The 21,413-nt window shown below is 42.6% G+C and overlaps 1 pseudogene; it reads right to left on the bottom strand.

Annotated features, from left to right (window-relative positions):
• Positions 1-399: 399 nt before the first annotated feature.
• LOC141134239 (olfactory receptor 11L1-like) lies at positions 400-1,350 on the bottom strand (annotated as a pseudogene).
• Between the last annotated feature and the right edge of the window lie 20,063 nt (positions 1,351-21,413).

Here is a 21,413-nt window from a genome sequence, read left to right as displayed (position 1 = left end):
GGTGTGCTGCTGCATACAGGCCAATTGGGCTCCTGTTAATACTTTTAAGCAAGCTTCAATCTGTGTGTGAGCAGGTTAGAGGTCTAGTCTGCTGGATTATGGAACAAGATAAGTAGAGGAGCCAAGACTGGAGGAATAAACATAGCTGTGTGCAAAAAGCCAAGAGACTGCTAAACAGCCCTTGCATGGGCAGACCACTGCATTGTGTTTTTTTTTTTAAGCTAAATCCGACAATATGTATAACACACATAATCTTAATGACTGCCATCTTTATTGTAGAATTTGTTTTCACTTTCTGTTGAGCCTCTGTGCATCAAGAATGACTTGATCTAATAAAGAAAAGAAAATCTTGATCAAATAATTAAAATGATTTAAATGTAAAGACCCATTCACATTCGATCAATACGACCTGTCAAAACATGAAATGTTTGCACTGATTACTTTATCTAAAGCTTTTTTGATGTCCTTGTTCCTCAGGCTATATATGATAGGGTTCATCAAAGGTGTCCCCACTGTGTATAACAGGGATAGGATCTTAGCTAGGTGAGATGATTGTCCACTGGTTGGCAGTGTATAGACAGTGAAAAGAGTTCCGTAAAATATGAAGACCACAGTTAGATGAGAAATGCAGGTAGAGAAGGCCTTCTGTCTACCTATGTTGGATGGAATTCTTGCTATGGTAATAACAATGTAAATATAGGATGCTAAAATAAATAAGCAAGGAATGATTAACACAGGGACACTTAATAAGACAACTTCTATCTGAACAATGTAGATATCTGAACAGGAAAGTGTAAGTAGTGGAGAAATATCGCAGAAAAAATGGTCAATAATATTTGAACCACAAAACTGTAAATTAGACACGGTTAAAATGTCAATCAGTATAAGAGAAAAACTTATTATCCAAGACAAAGCTGCTAACTTTTGGCTGAAAGCAATGTTCATTATGGAACCATAATGCAATGGTTCACAGATGGCCAAATAACGGTCATAGGACATGACCATGAGAAGAAAACACTCTGATGTTTCTGAAGCACTGAAAAAATACAACTGAGTAATGCAACCCATAAATGTGATTGTCCCATGTGTATTCACTAAAGCATGCAGCATGTTGGGCACAATGTCCGTTGTTAACAAGATATCATTCGTAGAGAGTTGGGTGAGGAAGATGTACATGGGACTTTGAAGATTCTTGCAGTAGAACACCAGCACAATGATCAGAAGGTTTCCACAGATTGTAAGGCAGTAGATCACAAGAAGGAGGAAGAAGAGAAAAATCTTAATGCTTTTGGTGTTCTGAAATCCCAGGAGGATAAATTCTGTTACTAAAGTAAAGTTAGCCTCCTACATTGATTAGGAAAAGTAAAATAAATTATTCAAGATATCAACTGATATCATATTTCAAACTATATTTAATGACCACAGTGATAGCAGAAACATTACATTATGTTAGGCTCATTATGTTCCTCCTCATCTAACTGCACCTAAACCCAAAAACAAAAATGTAATATGTTGCAGGTTTGCAGACCTTACATGTGTTGGCGGTATAATTTATTTTTTTCAGGGTTTTTTCATCTGTTTTCACTTTGCAATCCTGCCAGTAACACACACAAAAAGACACAAAAAGACACAAGTCCATCAAGTCCAACCTATGTGTGTGATTATATGTCAGTATTACATTGTATACCCCTGTATGTTGAGGTCGTTCAGGTGCTTATCTATTCGTTTCTTGAAACTATTGATGCCCCCCGCTGAGACCACCACCTGTGGAAGGGAATTCTACATCCTTGCCGCTCTTACAGTTAAGAACCCTCTACGTAGTTTAAGGGTTAAACCTCTTTTCTTCTAATTTTAATGAGTGGCCACGAGTCTTGTTAAACTTCCTTCCGCGAAAAAGTTTTATCCCTATTGTGGGGTCACCAGTATGGTATTTGTATATTGAAATCATATCCCTCTCAAGCGTCTCTTCTCCAGAGAGAATAAGTTCAGTGCTCGCAACCTTTCCTCGTAACTAATATCCTCCAGACCCTTTATTAGCTTTGTTGCCCGTCTTTGTACTCACTCGATTTCCAGTACATCCTTCCTGAGGACTGGTGCCCAGAATTGAACAGCATACTCTAGGTGCAGCCGGACCAGAGTCTTGTAGACTTTGACCTGTAGATAATTTTATCTCTGGAATTAATCCCCTTTTTAATGCATGCCAATATTCTGTTTGCTTTGTTAGCAGCAGCTTGGCATTGCATGCCATTGCTGAGCCTCATCTACTAGGACCCCCAGGTCCTTTTTCATCCTAGATTCCTTCTCCCCTCAGTGTATAGATTCCATTCATATTTTTGGCACCCAAATGCATTATTTTAAATTTTTCTACATTGAACCTCATTTGCCATGTAGTTGCCCACCCCATTAATTTGTTCAGTTCTTTTTGCAAGGTTTCCACATCCTGTGGAGAAGTTATTGCCCTGCTTAGCTTAGTATCGTCTGCAAATACAGAGATTGAACCGTTTACCCCATCCTCCAGGTCGTTTATGAACAAATTAAACAGGATTGGTCCCAGTACAGAACCCTGTCATGGTGATCATTCATTTTTTTCACCTCCTTTTTGTCCCTAGTGCTTTGTCCAGTGCCCTGCATGCAGTTTAATATTATATGTACTGCTCTTTCTGCCTGGAAACTGGAGAATGTTCATAGCAACCAAAAAGTGTCACCTTACGTCAAAAGCAGTTTTAGACCAGCTAGAAAACAATAATAAATTTGAATCATTTGCAGAATTGAGCGATAGTGATTCATGGGGAAATTCATCATTAGACACTGAATGTAATGACAGCGACAATTCTGCAACTGAGCAAATTTCAGTGTTTTTGAGTTGATTACATTATTGAATACATTTTATTATTATTATATTATTATTTTTGAGAATTATTTATAGTTATCTATTATATTATCATTTATGATATTGTGTTCCAAACTTTATCATACCCGGGATGTCTACTAGATTCCAAATTTTGGGTTGACACCACAGTAATAGAGGGGAAATCCTTCAATGGGGACAATAGTTCTGGTGACTTTTGTGCCACCGCAAGATTCCCTCACATAGAGGGGAGTATCTCTCGCTTCCTGTTTTGGCTATGGGACATGCAGTGAAGGGAAATCTTCTCAATGGTACACAAATGGTGAAAAAAAAACTGACCGGGTTTATAACTCTTCCTGTTTTGCCTTTAGTTACACTTTAATCACTTCCCATCCAGTCAATTGTAAAATGACAGCCACTGACGGAGTACTGTTATCCTGGGTGGACATCATATGACGTGCTCCAGGTGCAGGCCTTAAACGCACCCTAAGGTTCATGTAGCTGCATGATCTGTCACCTACTGTGTCCACCAGACACAGTGGAAGACAGAACATTGTACCAGGCCGTCCCTGGTGCCATGTGATTTCTGTGACCAATCACAGCAATTACATGTCAATAGTACACCATGCCTTTCATTCATAGACATTAATTGTGTACTACTGTAATCTCTGTATTTGGTCACAGCGATCACATGGTACAGACAGGGGCAATCACAGCACTCCTGTATCATGTGCTAGATGTGACCAATCACTGCTATCACAATTGTACACAATGACACATGAATGAATATGATTCATAAAAATGATTGCTTAAAACAGTGGTCATCACTGTAATAAGCAATCAGCAAATCCTAGGGGTAACTCAGCAGTGTTATCAGTCACCTGCTGTGTCCACTGAATACAGTGGAAGACAGATCATTGCACTAGGCTGGCCCTGGTACCATGTGATCACTGTGACCACTCACAGCAATTACATGTCAATAGTACACAATGGCTTTCATTCATAGACATTCATTGTGTACTACTGTGATCACATGGTACAGACAATCGCAGCACTCCTGTATCATGTGATATCTGTGACCAATCATTGCTATCACAATAGTAAATAATACACATTAATGAATGAATGTGTGTGATTTCATAAAAATAATTGCTTATAACAGTGATCATCACTGTAATAAGCAATCAGCTTGCTTACTGTTGTGATCTGTGATTGGCCTTGATAGTTGTACCATGTGATTGGCTTAGCCAATCACAGATCACAGCCATAAGCAAGCTGTTCATGAATGGTTAACACATTCATTACAGCTAAAACTATTGTGTATACAGTGATCATCACTATATTAGCATTAACAGTGTAAAAAAAATCATGATCACTATGGTGACACTTTACTGCTCTGGTCACAGTAGGTAAAAAAAACAATTGTAAAAAAAAGTTGTGAAAAATTGAAATAAAAAATAAATTAATAATAATAATTACTATTATTATTCACGATTAATATAGCACCAACAGTTTACGCAGCGCTTTACAATGTAGAAGGGGGACAGCACAATTACAGTACAGTTCAATACAGAAGGGACAGGAGGGCCCTGCTCATAGAGCTTACATTCTAAAGGGAGGGGGTGGTGGTACAAAAGGTAATAGATGCAGGGAATGATTTGATGGGGTGGCTCGGGGACAGCTGTTAGGTGGGTGTGGGATACGCTTCCCTGAATAAGTGATTTTTCAGGGATCTCCTAAAGGTGGACAGGTTAGGGGCTGATCGGATATACCGGGGCAGGGAATTCCAGAGGATGGGAGAGGCTCTGGAGAAGCCCTGAAGGCGAGCATGAGAGAAGGTAACAAGGGAGCTAGAGAGCAGGAGGTCCTGGGAGGAGCGTAGGGGACAATTTGAGTGATATCTGCAGATGAGGTTGGTGATGTAGCTGGGGGTGATGTTGTGGATGGCCTTGTATGTTGTGGTTAGCATTTTGAATTTTATACAGTGGGGTAGGGGAAGCCAGTAAAGGGATTGGCAGAGAGGGGCAGCAGTCACAGATCAATTAGTGAGGTGTATTAGTCTAACAGCAGCATTCATAATAGACTGAAGGGGGGATAGCCTGCGTAAGGGTAGGCCATTAAGGAGAGAGTTGCAGTAGTCAAGGTGGGAAATAATCAAGGAGTGAATAAGTTGCTTTGTGGTGTCATTAGTCAGGAAAGGTTGAATTCTGGAGATGTTGCGGAGGTTAAGGCGGCAGGATTTAGCCAGTGATTGGATGTGGGGGCTGAAGGAGAGGTCAGAGTCAATGATTATACCCAGCACCCTGGCATGTGTGGAGGGACCAATGGTTGTGCTGTTGATCTTAATGGTAAAGTCATGGGGGGGGGGGACCGGGAAGGAGGAAATATTACAAGCTAAATTTTAGAAAGATTGAGTTTGAGAAAGTTGTGTAACATCCATACCGATATGTCATTCAGTAAGTTTGAGATCCGTGAGGAGATCGAGGGGGTGAGTTGAGGAGTGGAGAGATAGATCTGGGTGTCATCAGCATAGAGGTGGTATTGGAAGCCAGGGGAGGTTATCAACTGGCCCAGGGAAGAGGTATAGAGCGAGAATAGGAGGGGCCCAAGGACAGAGCCTTGGGGTACCCCAACAGAAAGAGGAAGAGGAGTAGAGGAAATGGAGTTGTAAGTGATACTGAAAGCGCGCTGAGATAGGTAAGAGGAGAACCAGGATAAAGCAGAATCACAAAGGCCAAGGGAGTGTAGTTTGCTAAGGAGGAGCAGGTGGTCAACTGTGTCGAAGGCAGCAGAGAGGTCTAAGAGATGAGTATGGAGTAATGGCCATTGGTTTTAGCAGTTAGTAGGTCATTGGTGAGTTTTAGTAGGGCAGTTTCAGTGGAATGTTGTAGACGGAAGCCGGACTGTAGGGGGTCGAGAAGATTGTTGTCCGTGAGGTGGCGACTCATTCCATCATTGACAAGGCATTCTATGAGCTTGGAGGCAAATGGGAGCAGAAATATGGGTCTTAAGCTATTCAAACAGGTGGGGTCTAGTGAGAGTTTTTTAAGTATGGGGGTAACCAGTGCATGTTTGAGCAGGGAAGGAAAGGTGCTGGAGGAGAGGGAGAGGTTGAAGATGTGGGTTAGGGAGTTTAGGATAGAGTGGGAAGGTGGTTGCGGTAATTGTGAGGGGACAGGGTCCAGGGGACAGGTGGTGAGGTGGGCCATGCAGAGGAGTTTATCAACTTCATCGGTGGTAACTGGGCAGAAGGAGGAGAGTATTGAGAGTGGTGTTGGACCTGATGTGTTGGGTAGGGGAGGAAATTGAATGCTGGATATCTCCTTGCAAATTGTGTCGATTTTGCTTTTGAAATGGTTGGCAATCTGTTGAGCGGTAAGCAAGTTTATGGGTGGGGACAGTGGGGTTTGAAGTAAGGAATTAAGGGTAGAAAAGAGTTTACGAGGTTTGGATGAGAGGGTTTTGATGAGAGTGTTGTAGTAGGTTTGTTTAGCAGTGTGGATGCAGGAGTTGTATTTGAGAAGGCCAGATTTGTAGAGGGTAAAGTCTTGCAGGGACTTAGATTTACGCCATGCTCGCTCAAGAGCACAGCTGCGTCTCTTGAGACTTCTAGTGTCATCTGTTTGCCAGGGTTGTGGCAGATGGGGCCTGGTTCTGTGTGTAGAAAGAGGAACAAGTACATCTGGGGAGGATGACAGCGTGTTGTTGTAGATGGAAGTGGTTAGGTCTGGGCAGGACAGGGGTGCGATTTTGTCGTAAAGGCCATCAGTAGCAGAATGAAGAAGGGAAGGGTTGAGGTTGTGAAGGTTTCTGCGGGAAGTGGTTTGTGGGTTGGCAGCATGGGAGGTAGGAGACAAGGAGAGTGTGAAACGGATAAGGTTCTGATCAGAGAGAGATAAGGGGGTGTTAGAGAGGTTGCAGGGAGTGCAGCGATGGGAGAATATGAGGTTGAGAGTATTGCCATTGGAGTGAGTGGTGGTTTGTGTATATTGTGTTAGGTTAAAAGAGGAGGTTAGGTTGAGCAGTTGAGAAGTGGCTGCAGTATTAAAATTGATTGGAATGTTAACATCACATATGGCAGGTGCTTCAGAGGGGAGGAAGTAGGGTATATGCATGGTATTGTCATAAAAAGTGTTTGGGGACCTGGGTCCTGCCCCAAGGGACGTTTTTTCGGGAGCAGTGATTTTAATAATGCTTAAAGTTAAACAATAAAAGTATAATATTCCTTTAAATTTCGTACCTGGGGGGTGTCTATAGTATGCCTGTAAAGGGGCGCATGTTTCCCGTGTTTAGAACAGTCTGACAGCAAAATGACATTTCAAAGGAAAAAAAGTCATTTAAAACTACTCACGGCTATTAATGAATTGCCGGTCCGACAATATACATAAAAGTTCATTGATAAAAACGCCATGGGAATTCCCCACAGGGGAACCCCGAACCAGAATTAAAAAAAAAAAATGACGTGGGGGTCCCCCTAAATTCCATACCAGGCCCTTCAGGTCTGGTATGGATATTAAGAGGAACCCCAGCCAAAATTAAAAAAAAAAATGGCATGGGGTCCTCCTCAAAATCTATACCAGACCCTTCAGGTCTGGTATGGATTTTAAGGGGAACCCCACACCAAAATTAAAAAAAATGATGTGGGGTCCCCCCAAAAACCCATACCAGACCCTTATCCAAGCACGCAACCTGGCAGACCGCAGGAAAAGAGGGGGGACGAGGGAGCACCCCCCCTCCTGAACCGTACCAGGCCACATGCCCTCAACATTGGGAGGGTGCTTTGGGGTAGCCCCCCAAAAACACCTTGTACCCAAGGGGGCAGAGTTACATAACGGGTGACCCCGCCCCCTCTGATGTCATGGGGGATGCCACAGGGAAGTCCCCGTCAAGTCCCCGTGCATCAGAGGGGGCGGGGTCACTGTTATTTAAGAACCGTCAGAAGAGGAGAAGCGTCACACAAGCGGGAGCCTCCCTCCATGCCATCATGGATGCGGAGCGGCCAGAGGAGAAGAAGGGAAGAAGACGCCATGGAGGAAGATGCCGGATGAGAACACCGGAGGAAGAACCAGAGGAACCAGAAGAACCAGAAGAAGAAGAAGATGGAGGAAGAAACCGAAGGAAGATAGAAGATAGAAGATAGAAGATATAAGAAAGAAGATAGAAGATAGAAGAAAGAAGAAGCATTTAAATAAAGGAATTGTCAAAAACTGTCTCTTGTCATTTTTAACATTTTTGACAGTTTTTTGTGAAATGGTAGGGGTACTTTTGCACCCCCTTACCATTTCACACAGGGGGAGGGCCGGGATCTGGGGGTCCCCTTGTTAAAGAGGGCTTCCAGATTCTGATAAGCCCCCTGCCCGCAGACCCCCACAACCATTGGGCAAGGGTTTTGGGGATGAGGCCCTTGTCCCCATCAACATGGGGACAAGGTGTTTTGGGGGCTACCCGAAAGCGCCCTCCCAATGTTGAGGGCATGTAGCCTGGTATGGTTCAGGAGGGGGGGCGCTGTCTCGTCCCCCCCCTCTTTTCCTGTGGCATGCCAGGTTGTGTGCTCGGATAAGGGTCTGTTATGGATTTTTGGGAGGACCCCATGCCATTTTTTTTTACATTTTGGCACGGGGTTCCCCTTAAAATCCATACCAGACCTGAAGTGTCTGGTATAGATTTTTAGGGGGATCCCACGCCATTTTTAAAAAAAATTTTGGCCGGGGTTCCCCTTAACCACTTGACAACTGAGCACTTAAACCCCCTTCCTAACCAGACCAATTTTCAGCTTTTGGTGCTCTCACATTTTGAATGACAATTACTCAGTCATGCAACACTGTATCTTTATGAAATTTTTGTCCTTTTTTTCACACAAATAGAGCTTTCTTTTGGTGGTATTTAATCACTGCTGGGTTCTTTATTTTTTGCGCCGTAAAAGAAAAAAGACCAAAAAATCTGTAAAAAAATACATTTTTCTTAATTTCTGTTATAATATTTTGCAAATTAGTATTTTTTCTTCATATATTTTGGCCAAAATTTATACTGCTACATATCTTTGGTAAAAATAACCCAAATCGGTGGATATTATTTGGTCTTTTTGAAAGTTATAGAGTCCAAAAGCTATGGTGCGAATATCTGAAAATTGATCACACCTGAATTACTGACGGCCTATCTAATTTCTTGAGACCCTAACATGCCAGAAAAGTACAAATACCCCCCAAATGACCCCTTTTTGGAAAGAAGACATTCCAAGGTATTTAGAAAGATGCATGGTGAGTTTTTTGAAGTTGTCATTTTTTCCCACAATTCTTTGCAATATCAAGGTTTTTTTTTTACTTTTTTTTTTCCACAAAATTGTCATATTAGCAGGGTATTTCTCACAGACCGCATATGCATACCACAAATTACACCCCAAAACACATTCTGCTATTACTCCTGAGTACGGCGATACCACATGTGTGAGACTTTTACACAGCGTGGCCACATACAGAGGCCCAACATGCAGGGGAGCACCTTCAGGCGTTCTGGAGCACCCGGGCCAATTCTGACATTTCTCTCCTACATGTAAAAATCATCATTTATTAGCTAGAAAATTACTTAGAACCCCAAAACATTATAAATGTTTTTTTAGCAAAGACCCTAGAGAATACAATGGCGGTCGTTATAACTTTTTATCTCGCACGGTATTTGCGCAGCAATTTTTTTAACGCGTTTTTTTTTTGGAAAAAAAACTGTTTTGTACTTTACAAAAACCAAAACAGTAAAGTTAGCCCAATGTTTTTGCATAATGTGAAAGATGAAGTTACGCCGAGTAAATAGATACCCAACATGTCACCCTTCAAAATTGCACGCGCTTGTGGAATGGCGCCAAACTTTGCTACTCAAAAATCCCCATAGGCGACACTTTAAAATTTTTTTACTGGTTACATGTTTTGAGTTACAGAGGAGGTCTAGGGCCAAAATTATTGCTCTTGCTCTACCGAGCGATACCTCACATGTGTGGTTTGAACACTGTTTTCATATGTGGGCGGGACTTACATATGCGTTCGCTTCTGCATGCGAGCACACAGGGACAGGGGCGCTTAAAAATTTTTTTTTTTTTTATTGTTCATTTTACTTTATTTATTTTAGTTTGATGCTTTTTTCCAAAAAAAAAAAATTTGACCACTTTTATTCCTATTACAAGGAATATAAACATCCTTGTAATAGGAATATGGCATGACAGGTCCTCTTTACAGTGAGATATGGGGTCAATAAGACCCCACATCTCACCTCTAGGCTGGGAAGCCTGAAATTAAAAAAAAAAAAAAAAAAAAGATCCTGGCTTCGATCGTAGCGGTGAGTCGGTAGAAGCACCGCAAGGCGGCGGGAAGGGGGGACGTCCCCTCTCGCCTCCCGTAAGAACGATCAAGCAGTGGAACAGCTGCTATGATCATTCTCATGGTGTAAGGAATCGAAAAAAAAAAGCTGATATCTGAATGATGCCTGTAGCTGCAACCATCATTCAGATATCTCCGCAAAAAAGTCAAGGACGTTGTATGACGGCCGGCGGGCGGGAAGTGGTTAAAACGCTTTTTTTTTTTTTTAACACAAAGTTGTCCATTTATACAATATTTCTACCACATAACATGTACATGCCAAAAATGACACCCCAAAATAGATTCTCCTGCTCCTCCTGAGTACGGCGATACCCCATGTGTGAGACTTCCACAGCCTGGCCACATACAGAGGGCGAGTACAGCTGAGCATGGCTCAGCATGGCAGGGTATGGCGGGGTATTGCGGAGTATGGTGGGGTATTGCGGAGTATGGCGGGGTATGGCAGGGTATTGCGGAGTATGGTGGGGTATTGCGGGGTATGGCGGAGTATGGCGGAGTATGGCGGGGTATGAAGGAGTATGGCAGGGTATGGCGGAGTATTGCGGAGTATGGCAGGGTATGGCAGGGTATTGCGGGGTATGGCGGGGTATTGCGGGGTATGGCGGAGTATGGCGGGGTATGGCGGGGGCATGGCAGAGTATGGCGGGGGCATTGCAGAGTATTGTGGGGGCATTGCAGAGTATTGTGGGGGCATTGCAGAGTATTGGGGGGGCATTGCAGAGTATTGCACAGCATTGCAGAGTATTGTGGGGGTATTGCAGAGTATTGCACAGCATTGCAGAGTATTGTGGGGGTATTGCAGAGTATTGCACAGCATTGCAGAGTATTGTGGGTGCATTGCAGAGTATTGCAGAGTATTGTGGGGGTATTGCAGAGTATTGTGGGGGTATTGCAGAGTATTGCACAGCATTGCAGAGTATTGTGGGGGTATTGCAGAGTAATGCACAGCATTGCAGAGTAGTAGGGATGGCTGAGCATGGATGGATGGATGGATGGATGTCTCTGTGCAGCGCTGTGAGCACTACACATCCAGCCCACAGCGCTGCAGACATCCAACCATCCCCCTCCCCGCTCACTGTGTACCGATCGGTACACAGGAGGGGAGGAGAGGAACCGGCGTCATCAGATGACGCCGGTCTGTTTACATGTGATTGCGCCGTCATTTGACGGCGCGATCACATGGTAAACGGCCGCGATCAGCGGCCATTTACCGGGATCCGTGATGCGCCGGGTCCCCTGGACCCGGCGGTCACGGATGTGTTCGGGTGCGCGCCCCAGGGGGCGCGCGAGAGGGGAATTCTGGGAGGACGTCATAGTACACCCTCCCAGAGTTATCCAACCGCCCTGCAGCCGTCATTCGGCTATGGGCCGGTTGGTAAGTGGTTAATATCCATACCAGACCTGAAGGTATGGAATTTAGGGGGACCCCATGTCATTTTTTTTTTTAATTTTGGTTTGGGGTTCCCCTGTGGGGAATTCCCATGCCGTTTTTAGCAATGAACTTTTATGTGTATTGTCAGACCGGCAATTCATTAATAGCCGCGAGTAGTTTTAAATGACTTTTTTTGAAAGGTCATTTTGCTGTCAGACTGTTCTAAACACGGGAAACATGCGCCCCTTTACAGGCATACTATAGACACCCCCCAGGTACGAAATTTAAAGGAATATTACACTTTTATTGTTTCACTTTAAACATTATTAAAATCATTGCTCCCGAAAAAACAACCGTTTTTAAAACTTTTTTTTGCATTGATCCATGTCCCCTGGGGCAGGACTCAGGTCCCCAAACACTTTTTATGACAAAAACTTGCATACAAGCCTTTAAAATTAGCACTTTTGATTATTCATGTTCGTGTCCCATAGACTTTAATGGTGTTTGCGTGTTCGAACAAATTTTTTGCCTGGTCGCATGTTCTGGTGCGAACCGAACAGGAGGGTGTTCAGCTCCTCCCTACTAACACAATATGAATCTTCCTGCATTTTTCAAAACCATGGTACATTTAAAATAATGGAGATTATTTTGAAGATTACTGTGAATTTATCAATACCAACTATATAAAACATTTAAATATATATATAAATAATGTACTCACAACAGAAATGTCCATAGTGTTCCCCTCTGTTGCTTTCCCTGTGTGGACAGCCTGAGCCTTTGGTGTTAGATGTTTTCTGTGTGCTCATTAAGAAAGAATCTGATTTTTTTCAATTTTGTCTATATAAATAATACAAAGCATACAAAATAATACAACTAAAATAAATTAAATATTACAAACCTTTAAAAAAATTTAGATTAAAAAAGAAGTCAAGTTACAATTTATATTTTCTCCTATTCCTATTACATACAGCATAATGTATAAAATATTGAAATTCTAATTAGTTCCCAAATTTGCTATGTCTGCAAAATACCCCACTGCGCCTCAAACTTCCACTATTGGAAGACAAGTTGACACAATTGTCAAAGCAAGCCCTTCAGAGAAATGTTTACTGTACCTCTAGATATTATTTTTCCTTTTGGACACCAGAAAGCCAAAAGCCACCCTCCTCTTCTTCCAAAGCCTCCTCATCACCTGACATGGAGGCATGTGCATCAAACCAAGCACCGACAACGCAGACTCACAGGGATGATTCTCGCATGGGTCCACATGAAGGTGGACTGTTCAGTAGCACACCATCAAAATATCACATTTACCCTCGTCCTGCTATAGGATGGACAAACCATGTATTCAACAATGAGAAGAGCTAATTATAATGAATAAGTTGGTTGCCACTGTTGCAGGAGCTGGTGCTCCTTTTTCTTACTTTTTTAACTTTTACCCTCCTAGCACCTTACATATGCCGTTTCGCTGTAAAAATTTGAGAAAATGTAGACTAATCAATAGTAGTTACATTTTATGTAAAGATGGCAGGAATTTACAAAGGGAATGGGAATTGGATGCAGCAAAGACTACCAAATTAAAAGTCTTGAATTATTTAGTTACCTTAAAGTGACATTAAAGGTTCAATAAAAAAAAACAAAAAAACAAACATGTCATACTTACCTGCTCTGTGCAGTGGTCCTCTTCTTTTTGGGTCCCCTGCCAGTGTTCCTGGCTCCTCTTCTTCAGCCAGTGCCCCCAAAAGCAAGCCACTTGCTCTGGGGGCCAGCGGCAGCCCATGCATTAGGAGGGAGCTGCCCTCCCATCCATGCATCCAGCCCCCTGATCTACATACAGGGCACCGGACGCATGGATTTCAATGGCGGGGGGTGTTTTTTTGAAGCATGTGATTAGAGCCAGAGGCTCTAATAGGCTTCAGAAAAGGGTGGGCTCGGGGCACAGAGCACTGCGCCCCGATTCCACCCAGTTGTGTGACAATAGCGAATGAATATTTGCTATCACCACACTGATCCTCCTCTCGGCCAATTAGGAAGCGGGTCTTGATGCAGAGAGGACACAGGAGCCGCTGTACACCGCCCATAGGAGCCCACTACCTGGCCGATGGGGTAAGTGCCGGGGGGGTGCTGCCAACCGACCACCTGGGGGGGTTGTTTGCCGCCCCCCAAAAAACACCAGCCGCCATTGCTGGGGGGCACTGGTACAAGCTCTATAAAAGGACACACAGAGCCATAGCTCAGCCCACACCCTCCAGCTCTTTCCTCATTGGCTCACTGGCTGTGGTTGACAATAGTGGGAGCCAATGGCTCCCACTGCTGTCTCAGCCAATGAGGAATGAGAGATATGGGAGAAACTCAGCTATCATGCACATTCCTGGATTGAGAGGGAGCACAGGTGAGTATTAAGGGGGGCTGCTGCACACAGCTTTTTTACCTTCATGCATTCTATTCATGAAGGTAAAAAAATCACTGAGCCTTTAACCGCTTGCCAACCGCCGCATGTCGACACAATGGCACGAACAGGCAAATGGGCGTATAGGTACGTCCCTTTAAATTTGCTGCCGTGTCATCGCGTGCACGCCGCTGGCGGCACACACGCACGCCAGCTGCAAGCTTCGTGAGTGTGATTGCAGTTCACAATGTCCGCGGGGATACCCGCGATCGTCTCACGGAGAGGAAGAATGGGGAAATGCTGATATAAACAAGCATTTCCCTGTTCTCCTTACTTCTTGCTCAGGGTTACCATTTCTGCCATACAAATGCATGCTTACTTTACGAAACAAGCACATCTCTTCCAGCCTGATAAACTCTGTTAATTGCTTTCACCCTCACAGCACTTGACTGAGAGACCCAGGGGTTGTGGGGTATGTAGTTTCTTCAGCGGAAGTGTCAGTTCTCACACTACTGACAGAGGTCATACATTAACCCTTACAGTACCATGTCACATGCAAAAAGAGGAAGCGATACTGGTAGTGAGATAGGAATTGCTGCATGCCCCAATAGAATATAAATTGGAAAAGTTTACCCGTGGGGTTTTGTGTTGCAGCCAATAATTCAAATTTCAATAGAAAAAAAAATATTTTTTATTGAAAAAATATTAACATACAATAGTATAAATTATGTTAAAACATGAGCTCTGTAAGTGAGGCCATTGCACAAACATCATGATGATACAGCCGTAAGTATACATAAAAGACATAGCATACAGTATCTCACAAAAGTAAGTACACCCTTCACATTTTTGTAAATAATTTATTATATCTTTTCATGTGACAACACTGGAGAAATGACACTTTGCTACAATGTAAAATAGTGAGTGTACAGCTTGTATAACAGTGTTGTCCCCTCAAAATAACTCAACACACAGCCATTAATGTCTAAACGGCTGGCAACAAAAGTGAGTACGGTACACCCCTAAATGAAAATGTCTAAATTGGGCCCAAAATGTCAATATTTTGTGTGGCCACCATTATTTTTCAGCACTGCCTTAACCCTCTTGGACATGGAATTCACCAGAGCTTCACAGGTTGCCATTGGAGTCCTCTTCCACTCCTCCATGATTAAATCACGGAGCTGGTGGATGTTAGAGACCTTGCACTACTATACCTTCTGTTTGAGGATGCCCCTCACATGCTCAATAGGGTTTAGGTCTGGAGACATGCTTGGCCAATCCATCACCTTTACCCTCAGCTTCTTTGGCAAGGCAGTGGTCATCTTGGAGGTGTGTTTGGGGTCGTTATCATATTGGAATACTCCCCTGTGGCCCAGTCTCCGAAGGGAGGGGATCATGCTCTGCTTCAGTATGTCACAGTACATGTTGGCATTCATGGTTCCCTCAATGAACTGTAGCTCCCCAGTGCTGGCAGAACTCATGTAGCCTCAGACCATGACACTCCCACCACCATGCTTGACTGTAGGCAAGACACACTTGTCTTTGTGCTCCTCATCCTGGTTGCCGCCACACACGCTTGACACCATCTGAACCAAATGCGTTTATCTTGGTCTCATCAGACCACAGAACATGGTTCCAGTAATCCATGTCTTTAGTCTGCTTGTCTTCAGCAAACTGTTTGCAGGCTTTCTTGTGCATCATCTTTAGAAGAGGCTTCCTTCTGGGACAACAGCCATGCAGACCAATTTGATGCAGTGTGCGACGTATAGTCTGAGCACTGAGCACTGACAGGCTGACCCCCCTCACCCCTTCAACTTCTGCAGCAATGCTGGCAGCACTCATACGCCTATTTCCCAAAGACACCGTGCTGCAGCTCAGTTTCAGGGTCTTGGCAATCTTCATATAGCCTAGGCCATCTTTATGTAGAGCAACAATACAGATCCTCAGACAGTTCTTTGCCATTAGGTGCCATGTTGAACTTCCAGTGACCAGTATGAGAGAGTGAGAGCGATAACACCAAATTTTACACACCTGCTCCCCATTCACACCTGAGACCTTGTAACACTAACAAGTCACATGACACCGGGGAGGGAAAATGGCTAATTGGGCCCAATGTGGACATTTTCAGTTAGGGGTGTACTCACTTTTGTTGCCAGCGGTTTAGACATTAATGGCTGTGTGTTGAGTTAGCGGCAGCAAAGTGTCATTTTTTCAGTGTTGTCACATGAAAAGATATAATAAAATATTTACAAAAATGTGAGGGGTGTACTCACTTTTGTGAGATACTGTATATAATCATACTGAAAAACACAGACGTGTTTCGACCATTAGCAGTATTATTATTATTATTATACAAGATTTATATAGTGCCAACAGTTTACGCAGCGCTTTACAATGTATAAGGGGGACAACACAATTACAGTACAATACAAAAGATACAGGAGGGCCCGGCTCGTAGAGCTTACATTCTAAAGGGAGGGGGTGGTGGTACAAAAGGTAATAGCTGCAAAGAATGATTTGATGAGGGTGGCTCAGGGACAGTTATGTGCGTGTGGGATAGGCTTCCCTGAATAAATGAGTTTTCAGGGATCTCCTAAAGGTGGACAGGGTAGGGGCTGATCGGACATACTGGGGCAGGGAATTCCAGAGGATTTGGGCGATATCTGCAGATGAGGTTGGTGATGTAGATGGGGCGATGTTGTGAATGGCCTTGTATGTTATGGCTAGCATTTTGAATTTTACACGGTGGGGTAGGGGAAGCCAGTGAAGGGATTGGCAGAGAGGAGCAGCAGTCACGGATCGATTGGTGAGGTGTATTAGTCTAGCAGCAGCATTCATAATAGACTGAAGGGGGGATAGCCTGCTTAAGGGTAGGCCATTAAGGAGAGAGTTGCAGTAGTCGAGGCAGGAAATAATCAAGGAATCAAGTGAATACGTTGCTTTGTGGTGTCATTAGTCAGGAAGGGTCGAATTCTGGAGATGTTGCGGAGGTTAAGGCGGCAGGATTTAGCCAGTGATTGGATGTGGGGGCTGAAGGAAAGGTCAGAGTCAAGGATTACACTCAGGACCCTGGCATGTGTGGAGGGACCAATGGTTGTGTTGTTGAAATTAATGGTGAAGTCACAGGAGCGGGAAAACAGTAGAGGTCTTCTTCTGGGGGAAAGGAGTATAAGAACTCTACAAAAAACATTGTGAAAATACATACATTTAAACAACAAACTATGTTAATATTGACACATAAATTACAATTCTACAATCACATTTACCATGTCACATGCTTTATGTTATGTCAAACAAACAGAAATATCTGACATTGAAATGTGATAATTTATTGTATTATGTCTGTGCATATGGCGCAACAAATGACACCATGAAAATACATGATCAATGCACATCTTATGCAGGTAAAAAACACAAGGTACAAGTAAGAAGATTTATAATGCCTTTAAGTATTTTTGTAGATCTACGTCCAATAATTGTAATTTTAATGGTACCTGAAAATGAACACTGCATGCCCCCTTGTATGGCAAGAAAAAGTTATAAATGCCGACATATGTCCGGTCAGCTCCTACCCTATCCGTCTTTAGGTGATCCCTGAAAACTCATTTATAGACGTGCAATTTGTTTAGTTCCGAATTAGTTTTTTAACAAATTTCGACAAATTTGTTAATTCGGAAATATCCAAATTAACAAAAAAAACACTCTAATGAACTTTACTGAAAATTTGTAAATTCAAAAATACATAAATTCGTAAATTTGAGTATTTGAGGATTTGTAAATTTCTAAATTTGAAAATTTGGAAATTCGAAATTCCAAAATCCGGAAATTTGGAAATTCTAAAATATATAAATTCATTAAATCAGAAATTGGGAAATTCGAATATTCGTAAATTCGTAAATTTGGAAATTCATAAATTCGAATATTCGTAAAATCAAGTATTCAAATATTCGTAAATTTGGAAATTCAAAAATTTGAAAATAAAAAAAATTATTAAACTATTAAATTATAGGTATTGGAATTTCCTTTCAAATTTGGCTGTTAACATAACAAATACAAATTTATCTGAAGTTACAAATTATCTGAAAAAATTACAAATGCCGTATTTAAATGAATGGAATGTAACTAATTAATAATAATAAATTAATAAATAAAAACACGTACATCGGGACTATAAACGGGGCAGTAGCCAATAGCTTTCGTTTCTTAATTTATTCTGAGCATATGTGGCACTTTGTGCGTGTCGGATTTGTGTACACACGATCAGAATTTAACCGATTGGATTTTGTTGTCGGAAAATTTTATATCCTGCTCTCTTTGTGTGTCCGAAATTCCGGCGGAAAAAGTCCGATGGAGCCCACAAACGATCGGAATTTCCGACAACACAATCCGACCGCACTTTTTCCGTTGGAAAATCCGACCGTGTGTACAGGGCATTAGAGTTAATCTAATACCCACTCATAAACACAGAAATATTTACATATATTTTTCCCTAGATAGATTGGATATGCTGACTCAGCTTAAATTCCCCCTAATAACCTTAATCTCTAATACACCAATTTTTGGTATTATATTAAATACTTACACTCCTGTACTCAACTTTGTGGCCGCCACTGTTAACCTGATTAATGTGTATGTATGATTCATTAATCAAAAGATATGAGGTGGTTAAATGAGAGTTCTTTTGACCAGAAGTGAACATAATAACATTTATTAGAATATCGTTAAAAGTCTATCTAATACACAGAAAAGATCTATAGTCTTAATCGAGGGAGGAAATATTAGGTTAAAATACAAGAATATATTCATCATAATACAAATAGTAAACAAACAAACATATAACAAGCAGGTATACCTTTAAGTGCTGGGAGATGCTCTGATAATTACCTCTATTAATGGTTCTGGGCCCAGGTCAGTTTCATCTCTCTCCTCACTCTCTTTGGGGACTACTCTTATAGGCCCATCTCTCATTGACTTGAACAGGTCCACTCTGATTGGGTATTCTGTTAGCCCTCTACTCCCTCCGGGCGTATCTGCTCCAAGATTGGACAATTTCTGCTTCCCTTAAAGGATCACTAAAGCTATTTTTTTTAAATAACAAACATGTTATACTTACCTCCACTGTGCAGCTCGTTTTGCACAGAGTGGCCCTGAACCTGGTCTTCTGGGGACCCTTGGCGGCTGTCTCGGTTCCCCCCACGCAAGGACTCAACACTTTCATGTGAGCTCCCTCGCATGGTGTTGAGTGCTTCCGGGCGCACTCCCGTGATACAGCCGGCGGCCATAGTGGCTCACTGTATCACTTGGCCCTGCCGCCCAGCGCACCGCGTAATTGGATGTGATTGACAGCAGCGCGAGCCAATGGCTGCGCTGCTTTCAATTCATCCACTGTAACCAATCAACGGCCAGGCTGGGCGGCGAAGAGGATGTCGGGAGCGAGTGCGGGACTTTTGAGGGGTCAGGTAAGTAAAACAGGGGGGCTGGGGGGGCGGTATTGTCGGATGTTTTTTCACCTTAATGCATAGAATGCATTAAGGTGAAAAAACTTTACCTTTACAAACCCCTTAACTTAGCATAGCTCAGCCCCTAAATAGCACCTCCTCTCTTGGATTAATGATTTAGTGATAATTACCGTAGTTTTAATTAGTTATAATTAGTTTGAAGCAAAATTAATTAAAGAGGAGGTCGTCACCTTCTCTTGAATGGGGCACTTAACTATGCACGGTCATAGCCAGGGTAAATTGTCCATTCCTGAACAGATCAAAGAAATATTCTAAACATATCAAACACCCTTTGGAATGGATAAATGATTGGTTAACAAAGATGACTACAAAGCCTTTATCTAGCTAATGAATTTGGCCCCGTCAAGTCTATACACTCAGATGGTATCTCTTCCTTGCCTTTGAATATTACCACAGGTAAATAGCAGAGTGTCTCCCATAACATCCACACCTAACCTTCTTGCAAATCAAAACAACTGGTAAATGAATTAGATCTTCTCAGGCAAAGCCTGTCATATATTTACATCTAGCTAAGTTAACCCCTTACTAACAACAATATTACATACACACTAATCTTATTTTTTATTCTAAACTATATATATATATATATATATATATATTTATATATATATACAAATATTCCCAGTTGCTAATGGAGGTTAGTCATAAACTCCTCATAAGGCAACAGTATTAAACTGTATTGTAAATGTCCCCCTTTTTATTGTAAAGCGCTGCGTCAACTATTGACGCAATATAAATCCTGTATAATAATAATAATAATAATCATTTTTCGTAATTGTTTTTTCCATACCAAAACTCCAAGCAGATCTAAAAATGCAAACTATTATAGCTTTGTATTTATTAACAAAAAAGTAAATGTGTTTCAAAAATACATGCAGTGTAAGTACATGAATATGACATGGTATCAGACTCTTGCAGTCCCTGTACAGCAGAGCTTAGACTGGGGGAAGGGAGAAGCAGCACAGGGAGCCAATCAGTTTGGCTGCAGTGCAGAGGGCCTGGCAATAGGAAAAGAGAGCAGAGTAGTGGAGAGATGAGATCCTCATCCTGATGCTTCTGCTTCACTGAAAATCAAAAGCTGGCCAATGGACACGATCTACAAGGGTTACTTAACAACAACAAAGAAAAATCGGATATCCTGCCCTGAGAGACAGGACTGTGCTCTGTAAATCTTAGGACTTAGCTGCCTCATATGTATTTTGTTTGCGTTTTTAGTTGTTTTCCTGGAGTTCAGTTTTAACCTCCTCATGCCTGCGCTATAGCTGAAATACGGCTACAGTGCGGGCCTAAATTGCCGGGAGGGCGTTTATGTACGTCCTCCCATGCATGTGATGCCTGGGCACCCCCTGAGAGGCGCATGCGGCACGCTCTGTGATCAGTGAGTCAATGAGATTCGGCTAATCACAAATAGGAGTGAGTGGCTGATCCTGACCCTTACCACGTGATCAGCTGTCAGCCAAAGACAGCTGATCACGTGATGTAAACAGAAGATCGTAATCAGCTTTTTTTCCCTCCCGCTGACAGCACAAGGAGAAAAAAATGGCAATTACAGGCTTCTGTCACAGGGACATTGGTTCTGTACATGGACACCAACTGCTGCTAAGCAGTGCCCACCAGTGCCACCTGCCAGTGCCCACCAGTGACACCTACCAGTGCATATCAGTGCTGTCTATCAGTGCTTACCAGTGCCACCTATCAGTGTCTATCAGTGCTGCCAATCAGTGTCCATCAGTGCCTTATCATCAGTGCCACCTATCAATGCTGCCTATCAATGTCACCTACCAGTGCCTTTCAGTTCCGCCCATCAGTGCCCATTAGTGTCACCCATCAGTGCCACCTATCAGTTCCCACCAGTGCCATCTTATCAATGCCCATCAGTGCCACCTTTCAGTGCCCACCAGTGCCACCTTATCAGTGC

This window comes from Aquarana catesbeiana, linkage group LG03 (genome assembly GCF_042186555.1).
Source record: "Aquarana catesbeiana isolate 2022-GZ linkage group LG03, ASM4218655v1, whole genome shotgun sequence".
Classification (NCBI taxonomy): Eukaryota; Metazoa; Chordata; class Amphibia; order Anura; family Ranidae; genus Aquarana; species Aquarana catesbeiana.
This window is presented reverse-complemented; position numbering and strand designations above follow the sequence as displayed.